General features: G+C 38.6%; 1 pseudogene; it reads left to right on the top strand.

Moving 5' to 3' along the window:
• Nucleotides 1-18,265: 18,265 nt before the first annotated feature.
• On the top strand, nt 18,266-18,364 carry LOC122119029 (annotated as a pseudogene).
• Nucleotides 18,365-18,628: the final 264 nt, after the last annotated feature.

Raw genomic sequence — 18,628 nt, 5'->3', positions numbered from 1 at the left:
CAGGATTATTGTGGCCTCCCTGGGGCTCAATCTCTGTTCCTGGCAAAGACCCAGCTCCTTAGTGGCTCACAGACTGGTGTGCTCATATGAACCCATTGGGCAGTTGGTCCTCCTAGACCCAAAGTTCGAATCACAGCACTGCCAAAAATTCACCCTGATGTGAGAAGCCAGTCGTTAGACATGATTTCCTGTGCTGTGCAAGTCCTGGGTATCAGCTAGGATGGAGGATGCATAAGCAACTCTATACTCATGGGAACATGTTGTCCCCTAGGTCATCACAGTTATATCTGTCATCCTGTACTCAGGAAAATACACAATACATCAATGAATGAGACACAAAATAAAGAGAATGACTACACCGAATGCAAGATGCTACCCACCCATGTATTGAAATATAGATCCTCTGTTTAAATGATGAATTTATGACTATATTGGCCCCCACCAGGGCTCCATCTCAGGTCCTTGGGATGGCCTAGCTCCTTAGTGGCTCACAGGCTGGTGGGTTCACCATGATCCACTCAGCAATTTGGCCTGATAGGCCTTGACTTCAAATCTCATCACTGTCAAAAGATTCACCTTGATGGGAGAAGCCAATCAATCCACCTGTTTTCCTGTCCTGTGAAAGTCCTGGGTCTCAGCGAGGATGGAGAATTCTATATAGGCAACTCTATAGCCATGGGAATAGTTTATCATCCATGTTAGCACAGTTAAATCTATCACAATTCTTAATAAAATACAGAATACATCCATGAATAAAACACAAAATAAAAAGAATAACTACACTGAATGCAAGATCCATACCACACCTGTAGGTAAAGAGGGATCGTATGTTTAAACAAGGTGGGCCTGTTATTTTGTCCAGTTCTGGGGCTTCAAATCAGGCCCTGAACCAGGCCTAACATTCTAGTCTTCAAGGATGGTGAGCTTCTCCTACCCCCAAAGTGAAACAGAGCTACCCAGACCTCAGTTTAAATCCTAGCACTGAGCAAAGATTCATTGTCCTGTCAGAAGCCAGGTCTTGCACATGATTTCCTCTCTTGTGAAAATCCCAGGTCTCAACTAGGATGGAGAATGCATAGGCAACCCTATAACCATGAGAACAGTTTGTCATCCATGTCAGCACACTTATACCTGTCACCATACTCAGTAAAATACACAAAAGCTCCATGAATTAGACAAAAAATAAGGAAAAGTGCGCTGAATGGAAGATGCTGTCCACATATGTATGTAAATATAGATCCTACGTTTAAAATATGAATTTTTGACTATCTGGCCCTCCTTGGGACTCAATGTCAGGTACTGAGAATGGTGTATCTCCTCCGTTTCTCACAGGCTGGTGGTCTGACCTTGACCCTTTCCCCATTTGGGCCTGCTAGCCCCTGAATTCAAATCCCAACACTGCCAAAAGATTAATCCTGATGTGAGAAGCCCATCGATTCACCTGTTTTCTTTTCCTGTGAAAGTCCTGGGTCTCAGCTAGGATGGAGAATGAACAGAAAATCCTGTAGCCATGGCAATAGGCTGTCATACATGTAAGCACTTGTCAAAATACTCAGTAAAATACACAATACTTCCATGGATAAGGCAGAAAATAAGGAGAAGTACACCAAATGCAAGATGCTGTCCACACGTATGTAAATATAGATCCTATGTTTAAATAATGAATTTATGAGTATCGTGGCCACCCTAGGGATCAATAGCAAATCCTGGGTATGGCCTAACTCCGTAGTTGCTCACAGACTGGTGTGTTCACCTTGAAGTATTCACCAATTGGTCCTGCTATGCCCTGAGTTCAGATCCCAGCACTACCAACAATTGGATCATGCAGTAAGCAGAGTGTGAAACATTTTTTCTTTTTCTCTGAGAGTCCTGGGTGTGAGGCATGATGGAGAACATGTCTACAAATCTGGATGCCATGTTATAGGATGCTCTCAATGTAATAAACGGAATGGGTATTATCATAGTAAAATCAACAGTAAATAAATGAATAAATGAAAAAGTACAAGGAACAACCACACCAAACGCGTATGGACTGAACATCCATAGGTAAGTACAAATCCTGGTTTTACAATGTATATAAAAATTCTGTTTTCCATGCCTGGGCCTGAATTCACGCCTAGAGTACAGGCCTGACTTTCTTATCTTCAAGTTTGGTGAGCTTCCCCTTCTTCCATAGTACTGCAGATTTACCCAGACCCTGAGTTCAAATCCAAAGCCTGGCCGAATAAAAGGGGTGAATAGCAATACTGGGAGCTAATTTCTTTTATTTATTTATTTGTTTGTTTTTTGCTCAACAAATGGCTTGAATTAAAGTCATGGAAACTCTGCCTCAGCCTATGATCACCCTATGCTGGGGTGCAGCCACTGGACCCACAACTGATCTTGGGATCCTAGACCTCCAGGCCTTGTATGGAAAAAATTGCACAGAAAAAAATGCGGTGAGATGGACTTTTTATGATTTCTTCCTTTGCACGGTTACCGTCCTAGTTCTGAATGACACTGTTGCAAAGGGTACTTCACCTTGAATTGCTGAAGGTTGTTGGGCTATTCGGGAAGCCATAGGTCCACGTGGCAATGTACGCTCTGATTTCGAATCCCCATCCTGACACCAATCAATGGCAGGAGATAATAAGAGACTCCTTCCCATCCATAGGAATAACATTCGAATGTTATCAATGTCACTGTTGAATGTGTTGATAGTGGATGATGCTCCTATAAAATAAGACAGCATGATTTCAGGAGACTGATTTTATTTAATATTTACAAAGTATTAAAAGAATATTATTACTTACAAGAATGCAATAATTTCAGGACACTGATTTACTTAGTTTGTTAAGGATGAAAACAATAACGTTAATTACATGGAGGCATAATAAATACCCAAAAATTGGTAGAAATGTAGTCTATATAATTGAATAATGTATAGACATCTCTGGCACTCTATAAAGAAATATATTTATTAGTGTACTACCATCTGCTTGTCAATCTGTTCTTATTTTGTCAACCCCTAGGGCTCAATCTTAGGTCCTGGGAACTGCCTGTCAGCTAAATTTGCCCCAGAATGGCATGCTGACACTCACCCATTCATTAATTGGGCATTGTAGGCTGTGAGTTCAGATGCCAGCATTCCCAAAAAATGAATTGTGGAGTACGAAGCTGATGGTAACACATGTTTTCCTTTTTTGTAAAAGTCCTGAGTGTCAGGTATGAAGTGGAATAAATATGCAGACTCTATCCTATGTAATCAATGTAATCACTTTTCTATGTGTCATAATAGTCAATCAAATGAAGTCAATACATGAATAAAACAAAAAATAAAATAAATTAAGACACTGAACAAAATATGGAGTCAACATATGTATATAAATATAAATCATATATTTAAAATGTACACAAATAGGATGTTTTCTAGTGGTGAGGATCGATTTCATGCCTAAGGAACAGACTTGAATTTTTTGACTTCAAGGAGGCAAGCTTCCCCTTCCCTCACAGTGCAACAGTGTTACCCAGATCATGAGATAAAATTTCAGTCCTGGCAGAAAAAATAACACCTTTATACTATCTGAGGCCCAATTCTTAGGTATTTCATTATGCCTCCGTTTAATGAATGGGATTGTTTAAATGCTTCATAAAGTATCAACCAGTGTCCTATAATATAATTGTGAATAATTTTATCCTAGAATCATTCAAGAACTGCCCATTCAATCATGACATACATCCATTTCATTGATAATCATATGAATAAGAATGAGTTTCTTAGCATCTCCTGCCATTTGGAGGTGGCAGGACCAAGATTCAAACTGTGGGCTCCAACTCCTACCACTGAAACCCAGGGATGGGGAACTCTCCAAGAAAACTATCCAAGAAAATCAGCAAGACCAATGAGTAGACAGGCACCAGTGGCTCTCACCAGCTCTCCTTGATACTTACAAGACTGTGATAGGAGGATCATGGTCAAAGTCGCCCTAGTCAGGAAAGTCCTTGAGACCCCTTTCCAACTTGAGTGCCAGCAAAGCCAGAAGTAGAGATGTGTGTCTCCAGTGGTAGTGGGCTAGCCTTGAGCAAAAGCAGTTCATGGATTGTGCCCAGATCCCAAGTTCAAGGTCCAGGACTGGCAGCAAACAGACATACACAACAATCTGTGCAGCCATCTGGGTAAATAAGGTCACCCTCTTGTCCCCAAATGGTTGGACAGAGTTCCCTGGAAAAGGGGCTGCTGTCACCTTGACTCTGCCCATTCTGCCTGCATCACAGGATTCTGGCCACACCCCCTTTATTTCATGGTTCTTTCTGCCCAATGGGATACAAGAATGGCAGCCACGCCCACATTCCATGATTCCCTGTAGCACTGGTTTTCCCTCTGTTGAATGAAATCACTACCAGCAGTTGAGGAATGTAGAGTTGGCTAAATAGTGAGTAAGAGACTTGAGGCCTAGGAGGAGAGGCTTTGCTCAAACTCGACACAGGCCGGCCCGCACCCTGGCCCCCTCCCTCATTTCCCTACAGCACAGCATTTCAAAGGTTGTGCTACTGGCTCAGATCCGCAGTGTTCTTGGAGTCCTCAGGCAATGGTGCATTGGTGTACTGCCGGCTGGCATCCCTGACATGGTCCTTGCCCCTGTGTCCTCTGCTCTGGGCCTGAGTGTCCGTCATGCCTCTGCCATCACTGCTCGCCCCACCCAGAGCAGCTGCCAGTAGCTTCTCCCAGTGCCATATGTGAGTGGCTGCCGCACATGCCCACACCCCGTGACCCCATATCCTCCACCCTTTCCCCAAAACTGTGCCTCTCCCATGTCCCACAGTCTGGCCCAGGTCCTGCCAAAAATGTGCCCCAGGGGTGGGTGTGGGTGTAGACCTGAGGACCCCAAACTATCCCTAGCAGCCAGTGTCCTAGGAAATGGGGAAATACAGGGTTGGGTGAGGAGTGGGAGCCACAGAGCCTCTGGCCTGGATCAGTGGGAGACTCATAGCAGTGAGTCTGCACCCTTCCTTTCCCTGGTGGGAACTTGGTGGCTTTAGTCAGAGATGGGGAGCAGCATGTCCACATCTGCCTTTTGGGGTCTTATCCTTTTCTCTGGGGGTGGGGGGTGTTGGATACAGAAGAAAAACAACCCCTTGTTGTGTGAGCCCTTGTCTTCTGTGCTTGGTCACACTTACATGTGAAGAGGGTTCCAGAAAAGCCCAGTAGGGAGGTGAGGGTGCAGGGGTCAAAACAGAAGGATAATATCTGGGGGGAACATCCCTCCACACTCACACACACAAACACATACACGTGGACTTTCAACCCCTCCCAGCTGTCAACAGTTCTTCCAGGTGATCACATTTCCCAGCTCTGCCAGCTTATGCTGGTCCTCCCGGTCCATCTGGTCTCCAACAAACTCAAGAGAGGCACTGTTCTGAGTCGGTGTGTGTGTGTGTGTGTGTGTGTGTGTGTGTGTGTGTGTGTGAGAGAGAGAGAGAGAGAGAGAGAGAGAGAGAGAGAGAGAGACATACAGACAGACAGACAGAGACAGAGAGAGACAGAGAGACAGAGAGACAGAGAGTCATAGAGAGAGACAGAGAGACACAGAGAGATAGATGATCTTTCTCCTTGTGCAGACTGACTGTGCTCAAGTGACTGATCAGTTGGCAAATTGCAGGTACTGCATGGACGAGCCTTCTCTCACCAGTCTGAATGAGTGTGTTTGTGTGTAGAAGTGGGTTGTAACATGGAGGCTGGATGCTTTGGTAACTTCTACCTGCTATTTTTGAGGGGTGCATGGGCTTCACAGCTGAGGTCTGGGGGCCTGAAAGGGTAAGACGCTTGAAGGGGACTCAGCAATGTTAAATTAGAAGAACAAGGGATCTGTGTGCCCTGGAGCTGTGTACTCCCTTGGGCCTGGTTGGTAACAGTGGAAGCTTGGGAGGACCTGGGAGTGCGGCGCTTAGGGATTGGTTTCCCAGGAGACAGAGAACTTAGTAAGGATGTGAGCCCTGCTAATATGGAGTGCAACAGCATAGGTCAGACTTTGGGTCTTCTCATCATGACGTCTGATAGGCAGGCAAACCCTATTTTAAATCTTGAGCTGTGATTTTCAGATCTAGGATTATAGGCATGAGCCTCTGGCACTGGGCCTCTGGTTCTTTTTGGTATATTAGGGTTTGACCTCAATGCCTTAGGCTTGCCACTCACGTATTTGACCATGCGAGCCAAGCTTTTCTGTCGGGCATTTCCGAAATTAAGACTTCATATATGCTCAGGCTGGGCTGGATCGTGGTACTCCTATCTGTGATGGGCATGTGCCACCAGGCCCGGTCCTCTGTAGTTGGGATGATAGACATGTAGCACCATGCTCAGTCAATGGTTTAGATGGAATATCCCAAACTCAGTCCATGGCAGCTGATTCTTGACCACAGGTGAAGCTCGGGGTAGGGCCTCAACTATTGGACCTCAGTATCATCATGGGACAGTTTTGAGGAAACAAGGGATTAATAAACAGGAATCTCTAGAGCAGGGCCAGGTACAGAGGGAGGGGCTGTCAGATCCTGTTCTCAGCAATTCTGTGAGCATATGACAGGAAGATACCTGGAAAGGGCTTAGATGGTGTGTGTTATTAATGGGGCGACTGGTATGGGATTATGAAAAAAAACATGGCTCTCTTTCATTATTACTCTACCCCTATGAGGAAGGGAATCCTTCACTTTGTTCAGTTTTGCAACTGGAGAAACTTAGGCACAGAGAAATCAGGTGACCTACTCATGACTCCCAGCTGACAAGAAGCTTGGTCTGACTTCTCTGCCATGCTCTCTAGGACAATGAGTGCTATTCAGTCCACTTCATGTGATGGGAAGGTCCACTTCTTGTCAGTCATGGGGCTTAAACTCTGGGCCTGGTTGTTGTTCCCAAGCTTCACAGCTCATGGCTAGCACTCTACCAATTGAGTCACAACACCACTTCCGGTTTTTTGGTGGTTCTTTTGGAGATGAGTCTCACAGATGTTCCTGCCTGGGCAGGCTATGAATCATGATCCTCACATCTCAGCTTCCTGTGTAGTTAGGATTAGAGGCCTGAGCCACCGGCACCTGCCTTAAGTGTAATTCTGACCTTCTTTCTCTCTCTCTCTCTCTCTCTCTCTCTCTCTCTAAGGAACTGATAGAATGGGTGCTGGAGGAGGAGGCCAGCATCCCCTTGTGGCTCCAGAATTAGAGACCCTCTAATTCTGGAGGTGGGCTGTGGGTCAGGAGCTGTCTCGTTCAGTCTGTTGTACCAGCTCCATGAGGTAAGGCCCTTTGTCCATGGCTAGACCATGACAGTCATTCATTGTACATCTACCCTTGTTGGACTTAGTATTATGTTCAAAGTCCTTGTCTAGCAAAAATTTCTGGCCAAAATTATGATATATAGTTATGGAACGAAAATGTAATGCCATTTTAAGGAAGTCATTTAGGACTCTGTGAATGTGGTTTTATGGTACGGTGATTGCCTAGCATGCACAAAACCCTGGGTTTAATTCCTCAGTACCACAAAAACAGAAAAAGAAACACTGGAAGTGGTGCTGTGCCTCAAGTGGTAGAGTGTTAGCCTTGAACAACAACAACAAAAAAGCTGAGGAATAATTCCCTAGTCCTGAGTTTAAGCCCCAGGACTGGCAAAAAAACAACAACAACAACAGAAGCAACAATAAACATTTAGTTATTAAATGCAAAATAAAGAACCCATACTTGAAATATATAATTCCTCCTTCCATACTGATACCTGACAATAGTCCCTAATTCATGTACTTTACTTATATTACGATACTGTTTTGAAAAAAATGTTTTTTCATTAGGTCATGACAGTTAATGCCAGGAATGGGCTTAGATATCAGGTGAAGATTAATTCTGTAAATTCAAAGATTCCAGGCTTTTCAGTTGTCACTGCTAATCACAATGAGAAGGGTAAACTGAGATTTGGAAACTTTGTAGGCCAGTCATAGCACCAAAAAGCAGCGGCTAATTAACAGTTTTGACAGAAGAGAAGGAATAACTCCAGGTGGAAGGAATAAATAATAGTAACTAAGATATAGCAGAAAGCGTTCTAGGGAACCATTTTTGGTTATTGAAGAATTAGTTATCAACCAAGGTTATTGCTCATTGCCTTTAGCATTCTAAATCTCTTAAGCTAGTTCTTAATCTCTGGGTGATAAATGTATCTCTTTTGCTGTTCTTTCATACCTGATCTCCTTTGTTTTCTAAAAATCTGTCTTTCTCTATATCTCTATGAACATTTCCTGATACTAAATACACCTACACATATGGAAGAGAATGCTAATGTAAGGTTTCCATAGCTCATGAGCCATTAATATAACAAAATGGAAAAGGAGGACATATTTATTGCTATCTCAATTTTTCTGAAAAGCTACAATGTCACATCATTTGATTCAGATTTCCATTCTTTGTCTACTTAGTGTCATTAACTGCAATAAATGCAAATATGAGCGAGGTGTTGGTGGCCCATGCCTGTAATCCTAGCTACTCAATAGGTTGAGACCAGAGGATTGTGGTTCAAAGCCAGCCTGGTCACGAAAGTCCATGAGACTCTTATCTTCAATTAACCACTGGAAATCAGAAGTGGTGCTGTATCTAAAGTCGTAGAGCACTTAACTTGACCTGAAGAGCTGAGGGACAATGACCAGGATCAGAGTTCCGGCCTCACAACCAACAAAAAAGTGCAAATAAAACTTTGTTTCCCCAAAAGGAATGATGAATTCAAGATTAATCTTCCCAAGCAGAGAAAGTAATTCCTAAATGATTCAGTGCACCTACTTTTGCTGAGTTATTTAAGTCATGGCTTCTTTGCTGGACATATTCTCTTTTAAAAATTGTCAAACATTGGTTTTATAATAAACTTCACCTAATATTTCTTGGTTCAAAAGAGAAGTCTATACAATTGATGTCACTTAGCTTTCTTACTATCTCATCTCAATGCCAACCCATTTAGGAGAGTCTGTCCAACTCTTATCTGTAATTAAACACCAAAAAATCAGAAGTTGATTTTTGGCTCAAGCAGTAGAGTACTAGTTTTGGAGGCAGGTGGGCAGGAAAGACAACTGTACAGGGACGAGTTCCAGCTTCTGAGTTCAAGCCCCAGAACCAGCACAAACTATACAAACAACCAAACAAAGGAAATCCTAGGTATTTCTTTGGGTCCCTCTTTAAAGGAGTACTGGTCTGAGAAAAGGTTGCTTTTGCCGATCATACTCATTGGATCCTGCTTTTTTGGAATCCTTATTGCTATAGAAAATTCAGGACCAGACTAAAGGAATTGATAAGTGACTCCTGCCAAAATGAATCACCTCAGGAGTGAAACATTCATCCGTAAGACTTTTTAACCTCCGTGGTTTTTTTCTTTGTAGTAGAACACTTTTAAAAAAAAAAGTTATTTCCTTTTGTTATATGCTGGCCTTGAAACAGCCATTGTTTCCTTTTGTAATACTCTCAATTAGAAGTTTTATATGAGTAAAGAAGACACTCAAAAAAGTCAATGACAGAGGTTCCTTCAAGCCTTGGATTCTTTTCTCTTACAATAAAGAGGAAAGCAAAAGTTAACTTGAATTTTCTCATTCCGCTATGTTCAGTTCCTCTCCTGGAATCAATTTTCACATCCAGTAAAAGTTACTTCCATTTACTTCCAGTAAGAATATATGGCGCTGCTCCAGATAAAATGAATACTTTTTGGCTTCATTGAAATAGCACAAGGACAGCTTTGGACATGAGGTCACACATGTTTCAGAGACAACTTAGTAAAGAGAAAATATGAAATTTAAATTGCTTATAAATACATTATCCATGAGTAGATTGAGTTCAAACTTCTTAAGTGCTCTATAAAGTAAGGTGAATTTTAAATGGTAAGAAAGATCTCAGATGATTTTCTTGTGAGTGTGTGTGCTGTGCATTAATTTCCCAAGGGCACATGAGGTAAAAATAAGAGAACCAATAGCAATAATAGAAAAATAGAAGTTTTGTGTTTAAGTATAAGTGTTCAATACAATATAAAAATCTCTACAAATAAGACAACATTAAAACATTGAAGCCAAGTCCAGTATGTAGATTTATGGGATTGATATAGAAAAAGCAGTACTCCTAAGTGGAACATGAAGCGTTTTTTGAATCTTTGGTATAACATGGTATGAATAGAATAATTGCGTGACATCTTCTTTCTTCTACATATATGTAACAAGAAACAATTTCCTTAATTATGTGCGCCTGTACACAATGATAAAAATGCTAGGTTTAGGGTTCAATTTTATTTTTGTTTCTGTTTTATTGGTTTGTCCTAGGGTTTGAACTCTCATCCTGGATATTGTCGCTGAGCTCAAGGCTCATGCCCTACCACTTCAATCTCACTGCCACTTGTGTCTGGCTTTTTCTGAGAAGTTTATTGGAGATAAGAGTCTAAAAATCTTCCTGCCTGGGTGGGCTTTGAACCATAATTTTACATTCTTAGCATCCTGAATATATATAATATAGTTATAAAGTATAAATATAAATAATATTTGCAAGTGTTCTGATCTCAAGAGTAACACTGTGGGAAAAATGATGCAGCTCAGTTTATTGTGGTGTTCTTTCCAGAATAAGGAGGGCATCACATTAGCAGAGGTGTAGTATTTTCACTATAGAGATAAGCTATTCATGATGTGAATTAAGGAATTTTAAGATACACCCTACAAGTTGGAAACTGTTGGGCTAGTATGACTTTATGGCATAAATCTTGGAATTGACGGTCATAGAAATAATGGTTTACACTGATAATCATTTGCTTACTCATGAAAAATTAATTATTACAAATGCTTCATAGTTTTATCCTCTAACAGAATGTTTCTATTTTTCTGTTGACTTCTCAATCTGTAAGACCCCATTGGAAACTGCATCTATTCCAGAATTTCATAACATGCAAACAGGTACTGTTTGAACCTCTCAGGTTTGGAATGTTGAGAATTTAAAAATGAGTAGTTATTACTGATACAAATTTTGAAGAACACATATATTCTGTCCTCTTAACAATTTATTTACTTTTAAAAGTTATGGGTTTCCTTAGAAATAAACTGTTTTCGGTTTTAGTATGAGAATATACTAAATTTATTCTTTTTTCAAAATATTGGCAAGTTCATTGTGAAAATATTGTCTAGTTGGATAACAGTCAAGTTGATGGTCCACTGATAAAGAAGGGGTAATTAATTCAAATTAGATGCCAAATAGTATTGACTTTTAAAAGTTACTACATGAAGAATAATATTTGCCATATCAGTACAGTGAATTTATATTTTATGCAGCTTATTTTTAAAATTTTATTATCAAAGTGATGTACAGTGGGGTTACAGTAGTTGTAAGGTAGTGAACTCCTAACTTTTCAAACTTGTTACTCCTACCTCATTTTTCTCACAGTTTTCTTTTACCCCTTCACCCCTCACAAGTTGTAATGTACATTTCAAACATATTGTCTTGTACATATTGCTATTGCATTGGTTTTCCCTTTGTCCTTTGCTCACCATTTTGTTTTTCCTCTTCCGTTCCTAATTAAGGTAAATTTATATACAATACAAAATCAAATACAGCAGGGATAAACCATAGGGGAAAAACCCAAAGAAAACAGAAATCACATATTACATCAAAAACAACAACCACAAATGAAAAAAATCTGTTTCCAAATCGTGGAGTTCATTTTGCTCAGCATCAGCTTAAATGGTCAGATGTACGCATAACAAAGCCATTGGAAAATAATAGTTACATGGACACTATAACATGAAAAAAAACGTGTTAACTTTTTTATGGTAAAGGTGTAATTAGGATTGGTGAATTCGTGATTCTGATAAAGGAATTTCAAAGAATTTTAAAGTTATGACAGTTAAATTTTAATTGTTCAAACATTTTTAACAACTTAGCCTATTAAGAAATTGCCTGGGAGAATAGGTTTTCATGCAAAGAAATCCATAGAGACTTAGTAGAGAGGGAGCAATGAGGATGAAGATGGCTTTTTTCACATTAAACAAACCTCAGAAACCTTGCTGTAAATTCTGTAGGTTCCCTTGAGAATTGTCCTTACCCGGGAAATATCCTCTCACTGTGTGAAATAAGGTTGTAGGGAATATAAATTCAAAGTTTATAAAAAATAAGACGTCAAAATTTGTGAATAAACCTTTAATTACCAAACAGTAATACTCTGAAAAAGATAATTTGGGTCAAAATATTTAGGGAGAAAGTGCCCTAACAATGAAAGAAAGTATTGGGTTTACACTTTTCTTTTTGTAACACTTTCTACAATATCTTTACACGTGAAGCTTTGAAACACACAAAAAATCTATTGGATATTTCAAACCAATAATTTCACATTTGTAAGTGGCACACAAAATATAATAGTGACGTAGTGAAGACTTCTCTTCTTACATAAGACAAAAAAGTTTTGGGTTCGGAAAAGAATTGAACAAATTGAAAATGTCAGAAAACAGTGTTCTTAGAAGCCCTAGCTAAGTGTATTGACTTCAGCAGTGGAGGGAGGCCAAAACTTTTTGATATACATTTTGTCAATATTTTTGCGACCTAAAGTGATTTTACAGAGCCGATTTGGCTCACTACAACGCAGAACAGATTGAATGAAGACATGAAAATAAATTCCACATCCAAAAGAGGCAACTTAAAAGACTTTTAAAAGAGAAATCATGAACATGTAGCAGTGGGGGAGGATTCATAGTCCTTCAGCTTCACTAGACTTGAAGCCAAGAAGCTGTGAATAATTGGAAATCAGGCAAGAGCTAAGAGGAGGACATAGAAGTAGAACATGTAAGCATTGTCCTTTTTACCAGACACTGTCTTCCCAGGTATGAGTGATTTAATACTATTCTCCTCCATACATATTATAGAGCAAATGCAAGATCAAGAGAAAAGTAATCTATTGAAATAATTTTGCAAAGAATCACTTCACTGTTCCTGATATGGTATCTAACGAGAGTCATAAGAGAGAACATAAAAGTGCAGAATTTTTCGGTTTCCTCTAAGCATCATGTTAGCAAAATATATCTTTGAATTGATTGAACCAAAGAGTGATGGAGTTCTTATTTTTCTGGGCTTTAGACACAAGAAGACTTTCAAGGTAAAAGAAAAAGGAAAAAAATGAAGCCAAATGTTTGTGATCACAGCTTCTTGGACTGGTTTTCTGGAGAAAAGGTTTACATTAGATTTCTCCTCATTAACATAGATGTTGTTTCATGGCAACCAAATGCAAGAGGGAAGTTTACTGGACTCGTTTGGACATGTAAACAGCATGATGGAAAAATGGCCAATAATGTTTAGGGAATTACTTTGACCAATTACTTTGCCAAAACAAAGAAGGAACAATATAATTCAAAATGAATTTACTTAAAAGTATGAAGAAAGAGTAGTGTAGAGAGATGAGAGTAACCATCGAGGATTGTTTTCTGTCCAGTGGCGTAATGGATCCTTGAGCTTGTTTCTTCCATTCTATCTTCACAATCTATCAAGGGTGTCTCAGGACGAGTATCCAGTTCAGACAAAGAGAACTAGCAGAAGAAAGATAATATTTGCAGCAGATGTAGGTGATTTATAATCTGAGACAATCTACTTAAATCTGTTCAAAATTCTCCCCTACCCCTAACTGCCCACTTTGAACAGCTTAGTTTGCTTTTCCCAAGACTGCTCTTCATTAACTGCTTAAAATTTTGAGAGGTCATATTCATACTCTCTAGAGATTGCTGTTTGTTTGTGATTTTTGTGTGTTTTTGTTTTTTGTTTTATTTTTAACTGAATTTAAAAGGTTGTGCAAGTGTGTTGCAATTAAATATATCCATCTAATTGTCAAATGCTCCTAGATCAGTCACTCCTATCATTCTCAACCAACCCCCTCTCCAAGATTTATATCTGATTTATCAATTCCTTTATCATACGTGTACATTGAGTATTTTAGGTGTACTAGCCCCTTGTTCCATTTTTCATTCATTTCATGTCTTTACTATTATTTCTCTCTGCTTTCAACTTCCTAATAGTCATTCTGTTAAACTGTCTGTTAACAGTTTACAAGCTTTATATACATTCCATGGAATGTCAATGTTGCATATACTTGAACTGATGTCAGCTTACATTTCCATAATTCATTCATCTGCAGTAACTATTTGCAAGACTGGAGACGTGAAGCACCTAGACATGATTTTATTATTATCCATTTGGAAGATTAATCTTCAGTCAACAAGAAAGTTTAAAAATGTCTTAGAAAATATTCCTAACTACCAGCTTTTATAAATGGTTTTGTACAATGGTTTGTGATTATTTTATTTTACATGGGATAATACTTTCTACTACTTATAAGTTTTGGAAAAAGAAGAAAACTAAATTTACGACTATAGAGGAATATGATAGAAATAGAAGACAGATTTTATGTTTGTCACATCTCTGAAGAGTACCCAAATTCAAGACTTAAATTCATATTTCTTACTATGTTAGACAGATAGGGAAAACATAAAACAACATATGATAAGGCAATTATTTGTGACTTTTTAAAATGTACCTTCTTAAGTGATTAAATTTACTTTATTAGCTAACTTTTGGGTTTGAAATATGGGAGGCTTATCTATTTAACACATTTCTGGAAGGCACCTACTGAACAACAGAAATGGTAGGTGGTACTATTTCTACACTTTAATGAATCATTGAACCTTTTTGGCATTAGTGCTGGTTAAATAAATCAACTCTATTGTAACTTGCTCCCTACACTTGAAAAGCTTGTAATGTAAGTATCATCTACTTGTCAAATGTTATTTTGCTGAATGTGATTTTAAAAATTTTATTTGAAAAGGAATACACTTTCAGGAGATTAAATGGAGATTATCATTGGTTTGAGAATAACAACATTTTTATACCACAGACCCAAATTGTGCTGAAATACCAGTGTTTTGAAGCCCTAATGATCTTCTCAATAATTGTTTTTTTGAATTACATTTGACCTCTAAGTCAAGTTTTCTGCTTCTTGGTAGAACAATTAAGGATTCCTTCCAGGACCTATTTTTTGGCCCACTTATTCTGGACCTAAATATTTCATTAGTCACTAGGGGGAGTATTAAAAATAATCTTATGACACTTTGTAATCTTGTTCACTCATATGGGCTGGTCATCTGTAAATTGAAAGTTTGAATTAGAGTACTTTCTCTCAGATTTTGTGATTTCATCTTTCGTTTTAAGTTGCCTTGCATTTTACAATTGCTTACTGCTAATTCTTGCATCTCAAGGAATTGGGGCCCTAAAATATGAGAAATGAGGAATTGAGATGTGTTTTCAATTACTTTCTGTTTGCCTGTTGCATGGGCCTAGGTGATCATGTAGGTAACTGGAACCTGGGATCCTAGGACTCAAGGGTCCTGCAGAATAATAATATTTTTTAGATATCATATCAGCAAAATTTGTGCATAATCAGTAGGAATGCTTCAAAAATATGAAGAAAATCATTTTGGGACAAGCGAGTTAAAACAATAAACAGAGCAGCAGAATAAAATCCATTATAGGTTAGAGGAAAACATTTTTTTTTTTCCATGTGAATTCAGAAGGACAAGAACACTTAGACAGAATCACAAGTTTATACCGAAGATATTGCATTGATACTATTTATATTCTAATGTATATTCTAAACATAATTGTTTATATTCCAATTCTACTTACTGTAATAAAGAAATACCAATTCATTTGTCAAATTATCAACTAATTCTAGTAAGTTTCACCATGTAAAATAAAAAAAATCAGCACTTATAAAGATAAAATATATGACTATATATAAGATAATAAAAAAGGCACTTGTTATGCCTTGTTCTTTTGTGGTTAGGTTATCAAAGGCAACTCTGTTTTAAAGTATTATTCCATTATCTCTACCTCAGTGTTGGATAGAGTTAGAACTAAAGGTTTAATATTTTTGTAGATTTACAGCCTGGAGGCAAGAGGAAACATTGTGATTAAAATATTAGATATTTAAAGACTAATAACGAGGAGAAACATATGGACTTCTGCAACTATGAAAATATTTGATGATAGAAAGAGAGTAGTGTAAGTTCCTGCCTACTTGGGTGATAGACAGGCCAGTACATTAGGTAATCATGCATATGAAAATTTTTTTCACCTTCTTGGCTTTAGCTACTTTTGAAATGGTAGGTATAGAAAATAATTATATTCTGATAAAATACCTTCTAGTCTGTACAGTATTGTCTGAACTGTTCGTCTCTCTGTGATCCCTTGTAACCAACATTTTTTTATTCCAGTAAGACAATCTAGGGTGTCAAGGTAAGATATTATTGTTGGCCTGTTCCTACATGGAAGAAGGGTAAAGGGTCAGATAGACATTTGTGTCAGTAAGACCTCATTTGGAAAATTTTCAGCTGCAGAAATTTAGAAGTAGCTCTTAAGCAAGGCTTACTTTGAATCCATTATCTCCACAAGTACTTGAAAAAGCCATCAACTTTGGACCTAACTATAAATATTTGAAAGTACGATCAAATCCCAAATGAAAAAGAGCTTCTGCATGGCAAAAGACATAGCTAGCAAGATTAATAATAATTAAGCCCACGGATTGGGAGAAGATATTCATAGCCATACAACGGACAAGGGTCTCATATCTAAAATATACTTGGAACTCAAAAAATTAAATCCCCCAACAACAAATCCTCAAAGAAACAACTGCCCAATAAATAAGTGGGCTAAAGTCATGAAGAGAAACTTCTCTGAAGAAGAAAGAAGGATGGCCAATAGACACATGAAGAAATGCTCAACCTCCCTAGCCATAAAAGAAACGCAAATCAAAACAACATTGAGATATCATCTCACCCCAGTTAGAATGGCTATAATCAAGAACTCTAACAACAACAGATGCTGGAGGGGATGTGGACAGAAGGGAACCTTACTTCGTTGTTGGTGGGAGTGTAAACTTGTTCAACCAATTTGGAAAGCAGTATGGACGTTCCTGAAAAGACCTCACATAGAGCTCCCCTATGACCCAGCAATCCCATTTTTGAACATTTACCCAAATGTTTACAAACAAAACCACACTAAAGCTACCAGCACAACTATGTTTATTGCAGCATTATTTACCATAGCTAAGATCAGGAACCAACCCAGATGTCCCTCAGTAGATGAATGGATCAAGAAAATGTGGTATATATACACAATGGAATTCTATGCTTCCATCAGAAAGAATGACATTTCCCCATTTGTTAGGAAATGGAAAGGTTTGGAAAAAATTATATTAAGTGAAGTAAGCCAAGCCCAAAGAAACATAGGTCCCATGTTTTCCCATATTTGCAATATCTAGTATATGTATGAGTCAAGCAGAAAAGGTCAGATAATGAGATGTTAGGAAAATGTTCATTTAGATATGTATTTAAATGTGTTTTTCTTTCATGCATTTAATTCTAATGCATTTATAAGATTATTTCTTTGTTGCTTTGTATGTCCCTCCCTCACAGTATAACCCCTGCTTTCACTATATTTGATGTCGGTATAATTTGTGGAGGAGATGGGGAAAACAAGTCGCTTAAGGATACAGGTGGACCCGTTGCAACTATGAAAAGTACAAGTTGTCATGCCGAAAACAAACTTTACAACTTTGGTGCGGGGGGTGGGGGGGGGTGGGGGGGGGTAGGGTGGGGGTGGGATTGGGTGGAGGGGAGGCTGGGAAGGGATGTGAAGGGTAAACAAAGGAGGAGGCTGCAATGCTTGGTAAGAAATGTACTCATGGGCCGGGCGCTGGTGGCTCATGCCTGTAATCCTAGCTACTCAGGAGGCTGAGATCTGAGGATCAAGGTTCAAAGCCAGCCCAGGCAGGAGAGACCGTGAGACTCCTATCTCCAATAAACCACCAGAAAAGCGGAAGTGGCGCTGTAGCTCAAGTGGTAGAGCGCTCGCTTTGAGCTGAAGAGCTGAGGGACAGCGCCCAGGCCCAGAGTTCAAGCCCCACGACCGACAAAAAAAAAAAAAGAAATGTACTCATTATTTTGCCCATGTAATTGTAACCCCTCTGTACAGTATGTTCACAAAAAATAATAAAAAAAATAAAAATAAAAAAATAAAAATAGTCATTGACAAAAAATTGCAAATGTAAGCAATCGACAGAAAAATATAATTTTTTCCACTATTCCGAGAATTATAGGGAAATAAGATCAATAGCATTGTTAGGAACAATAAGGTTTTCTTGTTACAAATAGGCACACAAGGATATAAGCCTGTATAAGATTGCATCATTAACTACTTAAATTTAGAGGATACTACATGTTTCAGCAGTGTATACACTAATTTCAATAAATGTTTAACATGGCACTTGCACAAGGATGATATGTAGATTTATGAAGTATTCCATATTTTTCATTCTTCAGATACAAGAAAAGAAAAGCAGTTATTAAAAAGTTGATTACAAAATTAGAAGTGTAACAATACACGTAATTCATATAATTAAAAGTAAGTTTGACATCAGTGTATTAAATCTTCACCTTAGAAAGGCCTTTACAAAACCTTTTACATAACCTTTACAAAACTTTTGAAATTTGACACCATTGATATTTTATCCCAAAAAAATCATACTATAAGGACCTAGGAAAGAAAGGAATCTTAAACTGTTTCTATATGGAAT

Source organism: Dipodomys spectabilis, unplaced genomic scaffold, assembly GCF_019054845.1.
Source record: "Dipodomys spectabilis isolate Male_0828 unplaced genomic scaffold, ASM1905484v1 ptg000159l, whole genome shotgun sequence".
Classification (NCBI taxonomy): domain Eukaryota; kingdom Metazoa; phylum Chordata; class Mammalia; order Rodentia; family Heteromyidae; genus Dipodomys; species Dipodomys spectabilis.
This window is presented reverse-complemented; position numbering and strand designations above follow the sequence as displayed.